Source organism: Petromyzon marinus, chromosome 29 (assembly GCF_048934315.1).
Source record: "Petromyzon marinus isolate PM22_M1 ecotype Great Lakes invasive population chromosome 29, UKy_Petmar_22M1.pri1.0, whole genome shotgun sequence".
Taxonomy (NCBI): Eukaryota; Metazoa; Chordata; class Hyperoartia; order Petromyzontiformes; family Petromyzontidae; genus Petromyzon; species Petromyzon marinus.
The window spans coordinates 7,302,971-7,317,351 of NC_133695.1; positions in this window are offsets into that span (position 1 = coordinate 7,302,971).

The window sequence follows — 14,381 nt, forward strand, 5'->3', positions numbered from 1 at the left end:
TGTCCGGGTGTGGCCTGCATTGGAAAAGGTGGAAACTCTAGCGCACAAATAGGTGGTGTGGCGAACACCATGGCCGGCCGCCTTTGTCTCCCCAGTGCTGACGATTACACTGCACCAAGTACTCGTTTGAGGCTGAGTCGATCTAGAAGAGGGCCGGGTTCGTAGCGCATTTCGCTAACCCCTACACTACCACTCCCGACATTGGATAAACATGCACATAACGACACGGACAAACACGCAGCAGATAACAGGTGCACAAAGCTACAACACATAGCCTTTATAGACTTGGGCCAAGTGCTGTTAGCGAGCACCTATGAAGGCTGGCACGGCACACAATGGGGTTGGTGGCCAGCACCACGCCCGGCCGCCTTTGTCTCCCAAGTGGCGATGTTTACGCACTGCACCAGGCCCAGGACCGGTTCAGATATGTCTCCGGTGACCGTGAGCACCTCCAATTATCACGGTCAGTTATGTACGGTGCGAAAGAAGTTCAACATAGAGTAGAAATTGTCATCCGGTCGTCGGGTTCGTAGCGCAGCGCGCTGACCACCACGCCACCTCCACTCGTACACCACACAGACATGCGTAGCCAGAACCACACCCCGCCCGCCTTTGTATCCCCAGTGTTCATGTTGACACGCCACAGCAAGTACTCATTTGTTACGGTAAGTCGACCTAGGTAGGGATGGGCCGGAATATTTTGCCACTGATGTGGATGGGCGGCCCTCTCGCTGCCCGCAAACTACCTGCCCGCCCTCTCCCAGCTCTCCCTGTCGGTCCTCTCCCTGCCCGCTCTCTCCCTGCCCGTCATCTCCCTGCCCGCAACTACCTGTCCCCCCTCTCCCTGCCCTCCCTCTCCCTGTCGGCCCTCTCCCTGCCCGCTCTCTCCCTGCCCGTCATCTCCCTGTCGGCCCTCTCCCTGCTCTCCCTGCCCGCAACTACCTGTCCTCCCTCTCCCTGCCCGCCCTCTCTCTGCCCTCCCTCTCCCTGCACGCCCTCTCCCTGCTCTCCCTGCCCGCCAACTACCTGTCCTCCCTCTCCCTGTCAGCCCTCTCCCTGCCCTCCCTCTTCCTGCCCGCTCTCTCCCTACCCGCCCTCTCCCTGCCCGCAACTACCTGTCTTCCCTCTCCCTGTCGGCCCTCTTCCTGCCCTCTCCCTGCCCGCCCTCTCCCTGCCCGCAACTACCTGCTCTCCCTGTCAGCCCTCTCCCTGCTCTCCCTACCCGCCCTCTCCCTGCCCGCAACTACCTGCCCTCCCTCTCCCTGTCGGCCCTCTCCCTGCTCTCCCTACCCGCCCTCTCCCTGCCCGCAACTACCTGTCCTCCCTCTCCCTGTCGGCCCTCTCCCTGCCCGCCCTCTCCCTGTCGGCCCTCTCCCTGCCCGCTCTCTCCGGGACCGTTCCGCGCCACGGGCCGAGAAGCCGGAGGCGGGATTCATTGTTTGTGTGTCACGTGTTGACTCGGCTCGGGGTTGTTTGCTCAGTCCCAGCGACTTAAACGTGGCGAGTCCGGGTAACCCCCCCCCACCTCTCTCTCTCACACGGGGTGCGTGCCAGGCAGGAGGGTGCGAGAAGAGCCATGTGGTGTGTACGTGGTAAGAAGGGACGCGTGTGTGTGTATTGAGTGTGGAGCGGTAGCCGTAGTGGTTTGCGCGTTGTGGTCACCGCGAACCCGGCCACCCGAGTTTGATTCCCGCTCACGGCCACCAACATCAGTGACCATTATCTGAACCGGTCTTGGGGCTCCCCTAGGTCGCTTCAGCCTCAAATGAGTACCTTGTGCGATGTGTAAACATCGCCACTGGGGAGACAAGGGCGGTCGGGCGTGGTGCTGATGTGTGCCGTGCCGACCATCATATGTGCTTGTCGACAGCACTTTCCCCAGCAGCCTGTGAAGGCTATACGGGGGGTCTTTGTCGTTGTGCGTGTGAGTTCAGGTGTGCGTGCTAATGTGTTTCTTGACGGGGGTGCTTAACTCGTGCGGAGGCAACTCGAGGGCTCTTGCTGCACAGTCGAGGGGTCCCCCCCCCGTCTGCCCCCCCCCCCATCCTGTTCCCCTCTATCCCTGTTCCTTCATCCCCTTCGCCTTGCCACTTCCCCAGGGTTGCCACCTGTCCTGGCTTTCCCAGGACGTCCTCTCGCCGAGCAGGCGGTTGTCCTGGGACAACCGCTAAAGTCTCTCCCGGGACATTCACGGTGCCCGTCATCCCAGTGTTGTGAGACGCAACCGCTAAAGTCTCTCCCGGGACATTCACGGTGCCCGTCATCCCAGTGTTGTGAGACGCACCCAGTCCCGTGATGTATCCTGGTGTTTCTGCAGCTTCGGTAGCAACTCTACTGCCCCCCCCCCCCCAACAATCCTCCACCTTGCTCCTACCCCATCCCCCTGACTGGCCCCCGTCTCCCCTCCCACTCCCCCGCGTGGTTTGAGAGTCGGGGGGTCGGCAGCTGCTGCTGCTGAGAGCGAGGCTCGGGGCCCACTCAGAGCCGGGGGCCCGGGCCACCAAGAGCCCTTGAGGCACCAGGATGTTTAGCTCAGCGATTCCATCATCTTCACCACCACCATCATCAGCATCACCTCCTCCACTCGCGTCCCAAGCAAGCGCAGTGCGGGGGAGGAGAAGGTTAGGAAGGAGAGGCGGGAGGGGGGTAGACATGGGGATACAACTCATACCCCCCCCCCCACCCTTGTGTCCGGGCCGATCTACCCCCCCAAACCCCCACCCTCTTCAAACTCCGCACCCCTTAAAGCCCCCGTCTCCACGACACCCCCACGTCACGTCCCTCAGTCTTGCGTTTGGGCGCCGACTGTGAAGGTCGAGTGAGGTTGGTGCGAGTCCGGGTTAGGGTCGGTCTGGGATCTCCTGGGAAGAGGTTGACCAGGTAAGGAAGAGGAGGAGTGAGGGACTGGGCGGGTGAGCTGCAGGTGAGTTGACCAAACCCAACACCCCCCCCTCCCCACCTCCCTGTACGCCTCCTCTCCGCCACCTGTTCTGTGGGTCTCCCCTATTAATAGCTGACCTCGCCATATCAGTCGAGTCGATGTTTCACGTGAAGCGCCGCACCTGGGACGTACCCCCCTCCTCCTCCTCTCTCCCACACCTGTCCACATCTCACACCTGCTACCCCCCCCCCCCCCCACGGACTCCGCTCACTGTTTGTTAAATAGCGAGGACATGTGCGTTCCCTGCCAGCGCTTCCCAGGTGAGTCGAGGCGCCCACGTGCCCCCACCCACCCACCACGTCACCTGTCCGCGTCTCCCGGTGCGCGTGGCGGGCGTCTTGTCGGCGTGTGAGCAGCAAGTAACGAGGTCATCGTCATCGGCCATGATCAATCCACTGCTGGACTGGATGAGGAGCTCCCCACTGCCGTTGCGCGTTGGGGCACAGTTATTTGTACCGTGCTTTAATCGCGCCAGCATCACCAGCGCGGGTTGGTGGGAGCACAGACGTAGAGTACAACGATGTCTTGTTTACCCACTCATGGGTCATTCGCTCGTCTGCCAATGTCGCCTCGGTGCGGAGATTAGAGCCGGTGGATGTATGTTGAACTTCTTTCGCACCGTACCGCAGCCAACCGTGCTAATCGGAGGTGTGGATGTGCAGATGATGTATCGGGCTGAATAGGGGAGAGAGAGTTCGTGTCGTACTGGATTAGGTAGGTAGGAGAGTGAGTTCGTGAGTGATGTATAATGTGCACTCAAGTGTCAACGTGCGTTTAGAGCATTTGGCTGACAAACATTTCCACATGATAAGCCTCTACGTTGAGCTATCATTCGCGGCCAGGTAATTTCTGAAAAAAGAGCTGTATAACTCAGTGTGCCTTATCTGGTCAAATAACAAAAAGTTAAGTTTAGTTAACGTTGCTCTTGCAGGCAGGTAGGTTACTCTGAGAGTACATTTCATTCGTAACCGCTAGAGGGCTCTGTGGACTTTCTAACTGCTTCAGAACCAACGTTCCGAACGGGGAAGGGAATCACTCGGTTCACTACTTAAATTGTGCTTCGACTGTGTGTGGGGAGCGGTAGTGCAGCGATTAACGCGCTGCGCTCTGAACCCGGCGACCCCAGTTCGATTCCACTCACGGCCAACACCAGTGATGGTTATTTAAAACCGGTGCTGGGTCTCCCCTACGTCTACTCAGCCTCAAAATTAGTACCTAGTGCCGTGTGTAAACATCGCCACTCGGGAGACAAAGGCGGCCGGGCGTTGTGCTGACCACTCACTCCCTCGTGTGCTGTCTCGGCCTGCATAGGTCCTCGTTAACAGCACTTGCCCCAACAGTCCGTTAAGGCTATACGGGGGATATTTGTCTTTGTCAGTGTTCAACAATGTGGAACGCTGGGCTGAGTCTGCCCCGTGAGTCAAACCAATCAGACCCTGCGCTCCACATTGTTCGGGGGAGGGTCGAATTTCGAGCGATTTGGTTGTCCGATGTTTTTGGTCCATGACTGTGAGACACCCTCGGCCAAATCCGTGCCCAAATGTCAGCTCTTTAACCTCGCGAGAATGGATGCCAGCCACTGAGAATCCCCTCGTGTGTGTGTTCGATGGTGTTTGAAATGCCCTAATCGCGCAAGTTCTGGTTTTAAATTGTCCGCCGAAAGTATCCGCTTACCTCCTGTTCTGTCCACCTGATGGAGTAATATTGACAATCTTGTGTTCACTTTGTTTTGGTTCATCTTTGCTCAACCACGTGGCTTTGCCGCAGTTGTTGACCTGCCTCGATTACCTCTTCCGCCTGTCCCGTTCACCCGCAGTGCCCACCCACAGTGTCCACCCGCATTGTCCACCGCTCGTCCACACGTCCCGTGCTTGATGTTGGTTGTTGTTCGTATTTCAGACTCTGGCATGCCGCACCCCCCTCGCCGCCGGGTGAAGTTCCTGCTGCAGTCACAAGAGGTCGCTACCACCCCGCGCCCCCCCCCCCCACGTCCCCCCCCCCAGGGACCCCCCACCTTCCTCACTCCCCTCCAGGTGAGCCCACGAAAAAAATATTGCCGTGGTTTTCACACCTGATGATGATTGCTTGTGCTGCAATCGAAACGTCGTGATTTATTTTATTTTATACCTACGTGACTTTACCGAAAGATCCAAGATTCTAGATTGTGGCTGTTTGTTTTCCTTCCCACGCCACCTCCGATTAGCACGGTTACGGTTGGCGACGTAGGGTGCGAAATAAAGTTCGACTTACATACGGGCAGGGTTCACGCCGTGGGTGACGAATCTCGGTGAGAGCTCTGAAGAGGTGCACTTGTGTCACGAGTTGCCTGTAGGAGGCCGGGGTTCAGAATATGTATTTATTTATTTAGACTGAAGAAATCCGATGAGATATGAAGCTTTCTCGCAGATGTCCAGCATTCCATCCGGTTAGTGACCGATTGCTCGAGCGATTATCGGTGCAATTTCTAGACTTCAAAAGCTTCCCTTCCTCCTCCGTTCCCACGTGTGCCGCTGGACGGGAGGTGATGGGCGGGGCTGGGTGACGTCACCAGAATAATCAGTCGCGCTGGGCGTGGCTTGTGGGGGTTTCCTGCATTCGGAAGGCACGTGTCGATGATTTTAAAGGGGTCCGAGTCTTAATTGATCGAATTTGTATTAATCGATTATTAATCGACTAATCGTGCCGGCTCTCACTGACTGTATTGTCACAATTCGCTTCGCAAGGCGATCGAAGTAATTGATTCTTTAAATCTGCCTCGTCTCTCCCACTTTTCTAATCGATTGTTCCCTCTAAGAGCCGACGTGTAACCGCGTGTTCATTACCACCATCATCAGCCCATGGTCTATCCAATGCTGGATGAAGGCCTCCTATCGCTCACGGGCCCACAATGCAACAGTCCATCTTTGTTTTGGAGATTATTGATTTCATCGCTCCGTCTCCGCGGTATTCGTCCCAGCATGTACATTATTTGCGTGCAATTTCCATACAAATATGGTAACACGGAATGCCGGAGGGGGGCGGTGGAGACGATGGGTGGGTTGGGGGGGGGGTTAGTCGAGCGGGGGGCGGTGAGGGCCAGTGAGGGTGGAGGCTGAACTCTCAGGGGGGTCCATGTTTAGCCCGGGAGAGGAGAGCGGCGGGTGGGCGCGGGGTGGGTATTGGAGGGGGAGAGAGAGGGGTGAGCACTGGTGGGAGGTGAGGGGTTCGATTAGGGGGCAGAGACATCTGGAGTTGATTTTCTCTCTCTCTACCCCTGGGGGGTCTTGAGGGGAGGGGCTGCGGGGGGGGGGGTCCGAAGGGGTGGTTCGTGGGGAGCCTGGGAGATGCTCGTTATGAGCGCACGTGCGCGACTCATTAAGGCCGGAAATAGTTTCGCTCATTAAGAAGGAATCGTTCCTCCAGAAAACAGCCACCCCCCCCCTCCACCCTCACCCCCCCCCATCCCCTGCATCCCAACTGTACGTTAAGGCGACACGGGGGATCTTTGTCTCTCTCTGTGTGTGGCCAAGCGCTGAGGCCGCGCTTTGGCGCGCGAGTCGGCACCTCCTGATCCTTCCCTTTGATCGCGTGTCCCGCAGCTGCAACCTCGCCGACGAGCCCTAAGAAGGTCGAAGCGCGCGTTGAGAGTGCAGTGCAGCGGCAAGCACTCGCCGCGGCGTGCCTTACATTAACTCCCATCAACATCCCACTCCAGCAGGGACCCTCCGATGTTTTCTTGGACGAAGGGCATAAAGTGTTGTTGTCGCAGCGGTGGCGCAGTGGTTAGCGCATTGCATTGTGCTGTGAACCTGGCAACCAGAGTTCGAATCCCGGGTAAGGCTCATATTGGTCCTGCCGACCCCTCATCCCCTTCACCAATGCGCACTGACCCAGTATGGTGAAGTATTGGCAAACAGTCCGCATGACAAGGGTGTGGTAAATGATGATGATGATTATTACAGTGTACAGAGTGTGGGTTCTGGATGAGTGTGCGTCGGAATGTGTGCCAACGGCACTTGTCCGAACAGCCTGTGTCGGCTACACGGGGGAATCTTTGTCTTTGTGGACCACGTACGCGATGAGTGGGGTGGTGGTGGTGGGGGGGGATCACGCGGGTGCTCCCCTTGACCCCCGTGGCGCTGGGACCCGGGGACCACCGGGCGTGGGTTCCCCGCCCCACGGGAGGAGGATCCACGCACCCTCGCCTACCCAGGTTCGATCTGGGTTCAGGGTTTCGGAGGTTGGGACAAGCGCTCGCGTGGTGGAGGGGAGGGGGGCGGGGACACAGAGTATCCAGAGACCCCGCTCATCGTTATCGTGAATGGGGGTCTACACGAAACCCTTCAGTAGGGGTGCGGGGTCAGGGGTAGGGTAGTCATGTGAGATGTGTATTTAGGATTAAGGGTATACGTTAGGGCTTAGAGGTAGGAGTGTGGGGTTAAGGGTAGGGTTAAGGGTAGTCGTATTAGTTAGGGGGGTAGTGGTAGTGGGAGGTAGAGGGGGCTGGAGGGGATGTTGAGCTGCTTGTGTTTACGCAGCTGCGCGCGTCTCGTCTCTTGGCTTCTTAATTCTCCCCCTTCACTCTCCCCCCACCCATCTCACTTCTTCTTTCCATCACTCCCTGCCCATCTCTTATCTCTCTCCACTCTCCTCTGCCATTTCCCACCGCTCTCGTTTCTCCCCACTCACGTCCACCACCTTTTCTCCCTCTCATCTCCCGGCCCTCACTCCCTCTCACCTGCCCCTCTCCTTGCCTCTCTCTCCCTCTCATTTCTATTCCATCCTCTCATCCATTCCCATAACCAACGCTCTTCCATCTACCCCTTGTCTCTTTTCATCGTCTCCCCAATCTTATATCTCACCCCCCCCCCCAATTAAATAATTCACCCTATCCCCTTCTCTCTCCCCTTCTCCCCTTCGCTCTCCCCTTTCCCCAAGATTCGTCACGACCATGCAGCACGACGTGGGGATGCGCCCATCCAGCAGTGAACAAGGCTGTGCGCGTGTGCACGTGCGTGTACGCGCATCACCCCCCGCCGTCCGTGAGTGACGGTGCCAGGCACGAGGTGGGGGCGGGGGGGTTGCCAGCTGGTGAGATGACGAGAGGGGGGGGCACGACTGGTGAGGTAGGGGGTGTTCATGTGAAGGAGGAAAGGGGGTTCATGTGAAGATCAAGGGGGTTGAAGGGTTCATCCACCTCCTTCGCCATCTCCAACCACTTCTCCCCCCCACCCCGCCCTTCGACCTCGCCGTCCGCTGCCTCCTGGGAAATCTCTGCAGGCAACTGTGATGCAGACTCGGACACACGTTGGCCTGGAGAGGTTCCACAGGCAGCAGCACTGTCGCCATGGCAACCGGGATTCCCTCACCCCCCTCCCCCACGCCCCCCCCCATCCACCACTACTGTTGACCCCCCCCCCCCGTGTCGCCCCTTCCCCACCTCTCCTCATTCCACCCCCACCCTCCTCCCTGACACGGCGACAACTGTGTCGTACCCTAACCCCTGAGCCTAACCCTTGACCCTAACCCTTGACCCTAATCCTCAATCATAACATTAACCCATAATTTGAAAAGTTACCTCTGACCCTAACCCTCTAAATCGGATCTAACCTCATAACCCCTGACCATAACCTCTGGCCCTCAACCCCAAATTCGAATCCTAATGCAGAACCCATAATCCTAACCTCTAAACCTAAATCATAGCCCCCTTAACCCTGCCCCTTAGCCTCTACGCCAAACTTATTAACCCCTGATCCCAAAACCTTTCACATCTAACCCCAAGTGAAGACAACGAAGAAAAACGACGATGAATGTCACCATTGGCGAGTCACCTCGTTGCTCTCCTCGTCACGGCACGCGAGCCCATGCGGCGATGGTGGGGATACAACTGATAATTGTGATGCTAATGAGGACCCTGATGATACTTTAACTTGTGATGACACGGACGATAGTGATAATGATGCCAACTGATGCTGATGCTACTGATTATCCTGATGATGATGAGACTCCTGATGATCCTAATTACGATGGTGGTGATCCTGCTACTGATCATGATCATAATCATGACGTTGATGGCTGATGTTACCGTTGATGATGAGGATGATGGTGCGAATGGTGGTGATTATGCTGCCGCTGATGATAACTGTACTGATTATTCTTTTCGCGATGATGATGATGATGCTATAAGCCACGTGTAAAACACACGCGCCTACACATTCAATCTCATGCTCAACCGCGCGCTGGGGAGTTCTGGACTCCCACAACTCCGTCGACTCAGTCAACTCAGTCAACTCCACATTCCCACTGCGCGCCTCCTCATCCTCATCTCGCTCCCTGTCTCCCTCACCCGCACGCGCGCAGGAGGCGCCCAGGTGAGTAAGCGGTGCTGGTGAGTGATGGTAGTGGTGGTGGGGGGGGGGAGGTTGTGGTTGGGTGAGGGTGCCGTGGAGGAGTGTGGGTGGTTGTGGGTGAGACGAGGAGGGGTGATGTCGCGTTCGTGGACAGAGAGATCAGTGCCGGTGAGGAGAGGGGGAAACAGGCGAATGGGTGAGGGGTTAAATCCGTGGAGGTGGCGGTGGGTTTGGTGAGGCAATGGAGAGCGTGCGGAGAGGAAGGAGCGATTGCGGTGAGCGAGGGTGAGTGACGATGGGGGGGCGGGGGATGGAGATGGCTCCGTTTCTGGAGGGACGAGTGAGGGGAGCGATGGCGCTGTAATTGAGCCCAATCTCAGCTGGCAACTGTGGGCGGGACTCTGTCCCCACGGCGGCCGCTGGGATTCCGCCCCGTGCAGCAAAACCACGGCGCATCCCCCCTCCAGAGCACGTGGAGGAGAACGAAGCTGACATACGGACACAGCCACGCAATCGCACACGCGTGCAATACTTGCACGTGGACACAATTACACACACGCGGTAAGCCGCACCTACAGAACGATCACAAAGACAAAGGTCCCCCCAATATAGTCTTAAAAGACTGTTGGGACAAGTGCGTGCTGTTAGGGAGCACCGATGAAGGCCGGCAACTGTGGCACACGAGGGGTGTGAGGAGTCAGCATCACACACACCGCTCCCACTGAGTACACACACACACACCACTCCCCCTGAGTACACACACACACCGCTCCCACTGAGTACACACACACACCGCTCCCACTGAGTACACACACACACACCGCTCCTCCTGAGTACACACACACACCGCTCCCACTGAGTACACACACACACACCACTCCCCCTGAGTACACACACACCGCTCCCACTGAGTACACACACACACACACCGCTCCCCCTGAGTACACACACACACCGCTCCCACTGAGTACACACACACACCGCTCCCACTGAGTACACACACACACACCGCTCCCCCTGAGTGCACACACACACCGCTCCCCCTCGGTACACACACACCGCTCCCCCTCAGTGCACACACACACCGCTCCCCCTGAGTATACACACACCGCTCCTCCTGAGTACACACACACACACACCGCTCCCACTGAGTACACACACACCCACCGCTCCCCCTGAGTACACACACACACCGCTCCCCCTGAGTACACACACACACCGCTCCCCCTGAGTACACACACACACCGCTCCCCCTGAGTACACACACACACAGCTCCCACTGAGTATACACACCCCGCTCCTCCTGAGTACACACACACACACCGCTCCCACTGAGTACACACACACACACCGCTCCCCCTGAGTACACACACACACCGCTCCCACTGAGTACACACACACACACCGCTCCCCCTGAGTACACACACACACACCGCTCCCACTGAGTACACACACACACCGCTCCCCCTGAGTACACACACACCACTCCTGAGTACACACACACCGCTCCCCCTGAGTCCACACACACCGCTCCCCCTGAGTACACACACACACACCGCTCCCCCTGAGTACACACACACACACCGCTCCCCCTGAGTACACACACACACACCACTCCTGAGTACACACACACATCGCACCCACTGAGTACACACACACCGCTCCCCCTGAGTACACACACACACACCGCTCCCCCTGAGTACACACTCACACAGCTCCCACTGAGTCCACACGCACCGCTCCCACTGAGTACACACACACACACACCGCTCGCCCTGAGTACACACACACACACCGCTCCCACTGAGTACACACACACACACCGCTCCCCCTGAGTACACACACACACCGCTCCCCCTGAGTACACACACACACCGCTCCCCCTGAGTACACACACACACAGCTCCCACTGAGTACACACACACCGCTCCCCCTGAGTGCACACACACACCGCTCCCCCTGAGTATACACACACACCGCTCCCCCTGAGTACACACACACACACCGCTCCCCCTGAGTACACACACACACCGCTCCTCCTGAGTACACACACACCGCTCCCCCTGAGTACACACACACACCGCTCCCACTGAGTACACACACACACCGCTCCTCCTGAGTACACACACACACCGCTCCCACAGAGTACACACACACCGCTCCCCCTGAGTACACACACACACACCGCACCCACTGAGTACACACACACACAGCTCCCACTGAGTACACACACACACCGCTCCCCCTGAGTACACACACACACACCGCACCCACTGAGTACACACACACACACCGCTCCCACTGAGTACACACACACACCGCTCCTCCTGAGTACATACACCACTCCCACTGAGTATACACACACACCACTCCCTCTGAGTGCACACACACACACCGCTCCCCCTGAGTACACACACACACCGCTCCCCCTGAGTACACACACACACCGCTCCCCCTGAGTACACACACACACCGCTCCCCCTGAGTACACACACACCGCTCCCACTGAGTGCACACACACCGCTCCCCCTGAGTACAAACACACCGCTCCCACCGAGTACACACACACCGCTCCCCCTGAGTACAAAACACCGCTCCCTTTCAATCGCTCACCTGGGTCCTTGTTACTGATCATTCGCCCACGAACTCTCTCACCCACTAATCCACTCACACATGTACTCACCCACCTATTCACACATGCACTCGCCCCTCACCCACTCTCCCATCTACCACTTCATTCACCCATAAATCAGCATCGCCAAAACACCATCACAGCAATACATGGCAGTGGCGAATGAATGCAATACCACCTATAACGGCGATCACGCACCAGGGCTCTGAAGAGAATGGCACGTGGAGACCACCGGGGGGAATGAATGAATGAAGTTGCATCAGCTGTCACCGAGATGTCACCGAGCATGTCACGAATCTGTCACGGATCCCACCCGCATCCCCCCACCCCTGCCCCGCCCCTCCATGGAAGATTCCCCCGGGGGTGCGGTGGGGGGTTAAGCAGGGGGGGGGGGAGGAGGAGGCCCTAGTACTGGTGTTGAAGATACTGCATTCGGAACTGATTGGGTACTCTGAGCTCGCCATCAGTTCCTGATGCAATGCCTCCAGCACCATCCATAACGGAGCGACACGCCAGCACCAGCCCCCCCCCCGCCCCCGCGAGAAGATGGGGAATGGGAGGAGATGTACATATGTGTACTCATGTGTACACACGTGTGGTCGTGTGTGTGGGAGATGATCTCCTGTCGTGTGGATGTGGATTGAGCAGCGGCAGCACTCCCTTGCGTGTGCGGTGCGGGTCGTGAATCCAAGCAGCAGCACCGCGAACGCAGAGACCGAGGGTCCCACGCACGGCGCGCCCTCGAAGATCGCACGCAGGGGACGCGAGTGCACGAGTCGTTCACGGGTCGTTCACGGGTCGTTCACGGGTCGTTCACGAGTCGTTCACGAGTCGTGCACGAGTCGTTCACGGGTCGTTCACGGGTCGTTCACGAGTCGTTTACAAGTCGATCACGAGTCGTGCACGAGTCGTTCACGAGTCGTTCACGAGTCGTTCACGGGTCGTTCACGAGTCGTTCACGAGTCGTTCACGAGTCGTTCACGGGTCGTGCACGAGTCGTTCACGGGTCGTGCACGAGTCGTTCACGGGTCGTTCACGAGTCGTTCACGAGTCGTTCACGGGTCGTTCACGGGTCGTTCACGAGTCGTTCACGGGTCGTTCACGAGTCGTTCACTGGTCGTGCACGAGTCGTGCACGAGTCGTTCACGAGTCGTTCACGGGTCGTTCACGGGTCGTACACGAGTCGTTCACGAGTCGTGCACGGGTCGTTCACGAGTCGTTCACGGGTCGTTCACGAGTCGTTCACGGGTCGTTCACGAGTCGTTCACGAGTCGTTCACGCGGGAAGCGGCGGCGCAGTGGTTAGCGCGCGCCGCACCACGAATCCGGTGACCACCCAAGTTGGATTCCCGCTCGTGGACAACATCCGTGACGAATATCTGAACCGAATAGCTGGGCCTCCCCTACGTGGGCTCAACCTTAAATGACTACTTGGTGCGGTGTGCGAACATTGGGGAGACAAAGAGGGCGCACGTGGTGACCGCCACACCATCCCCTCGTCTGCGGCGATGCGGTGCTCATCGCCTGTGTACAGCCCTGGTGGTGGAGATTCCACATTGACATGGCGGAGGCGAGTCGATCCATTGGACGGCCACTGTTGATTTCCCCACGAAATGTGGTAACGATGATATCGACCTTCGACCTTGCGGGGGATGATGGTCTGAGGCAACCCTCCACTAGACCACGGGTGTGCATTTTATCGCTGGCTGAGCACAGTTTACCCGATAGAACCTGGGTCTTTGTCGTGAACTCCTGCCCGCAGGGAGCCTTCCATCACTTCACGTGACGGCCTCGAGGTGCACCTAGCCTGGCACGAGCGCTGACAATGACGGCTGTTGTTTTGTTCCTTGGGGGAGCACGAGTCACGTGTATTTGATTAATAAACAATACGCGTGTTTTTACTCTGTGTGCGCATACGAGTGTGTTCGTTCACACGCGTGTTCATGCGTGGGTGTACATATGTGTTCATGTGTGCATGTCAGTGCGTGGCTGTACATGTGTGTGCTTGCGTGGCCGTATGTGTTCATGTGTGTATGTAATCATTTGTGTGTGGGTTCACGTGTGGGTGTACACGTGTGCCCTCATGTGTGGCCACGCCTGGGTGAGTGTACACGCGTGTCCGTCAGTGCGTGGGGTGTACACGTGCGTGTTCATGCGTGTGTGTACAAGACGTGTGTGTGTGGGTTCATGCGTGTGTGTGCACGACGTGTGTGTGTGTTACATGAGTGTTCACAACGTGTGTGTGTGTGTACACCCATTCATGCATCGCGTAGCCGGCCCGCATAGGGGCTCGCTAACAACACTTGCCCCAACAGCCGGTGTGACTACACGGAGGATCTTTGTGTATATATGTGTGTGTATGTGTGTGTATGTGTGTGTGTGTGTTTGTGTGTGTTGCGTTCGCAGGAATGTGTTTCCAGGTCCCCATTCACAAGTCGGGTCATTATTTAGCCAGCACGTGACACTTGGCATCGGTGTGA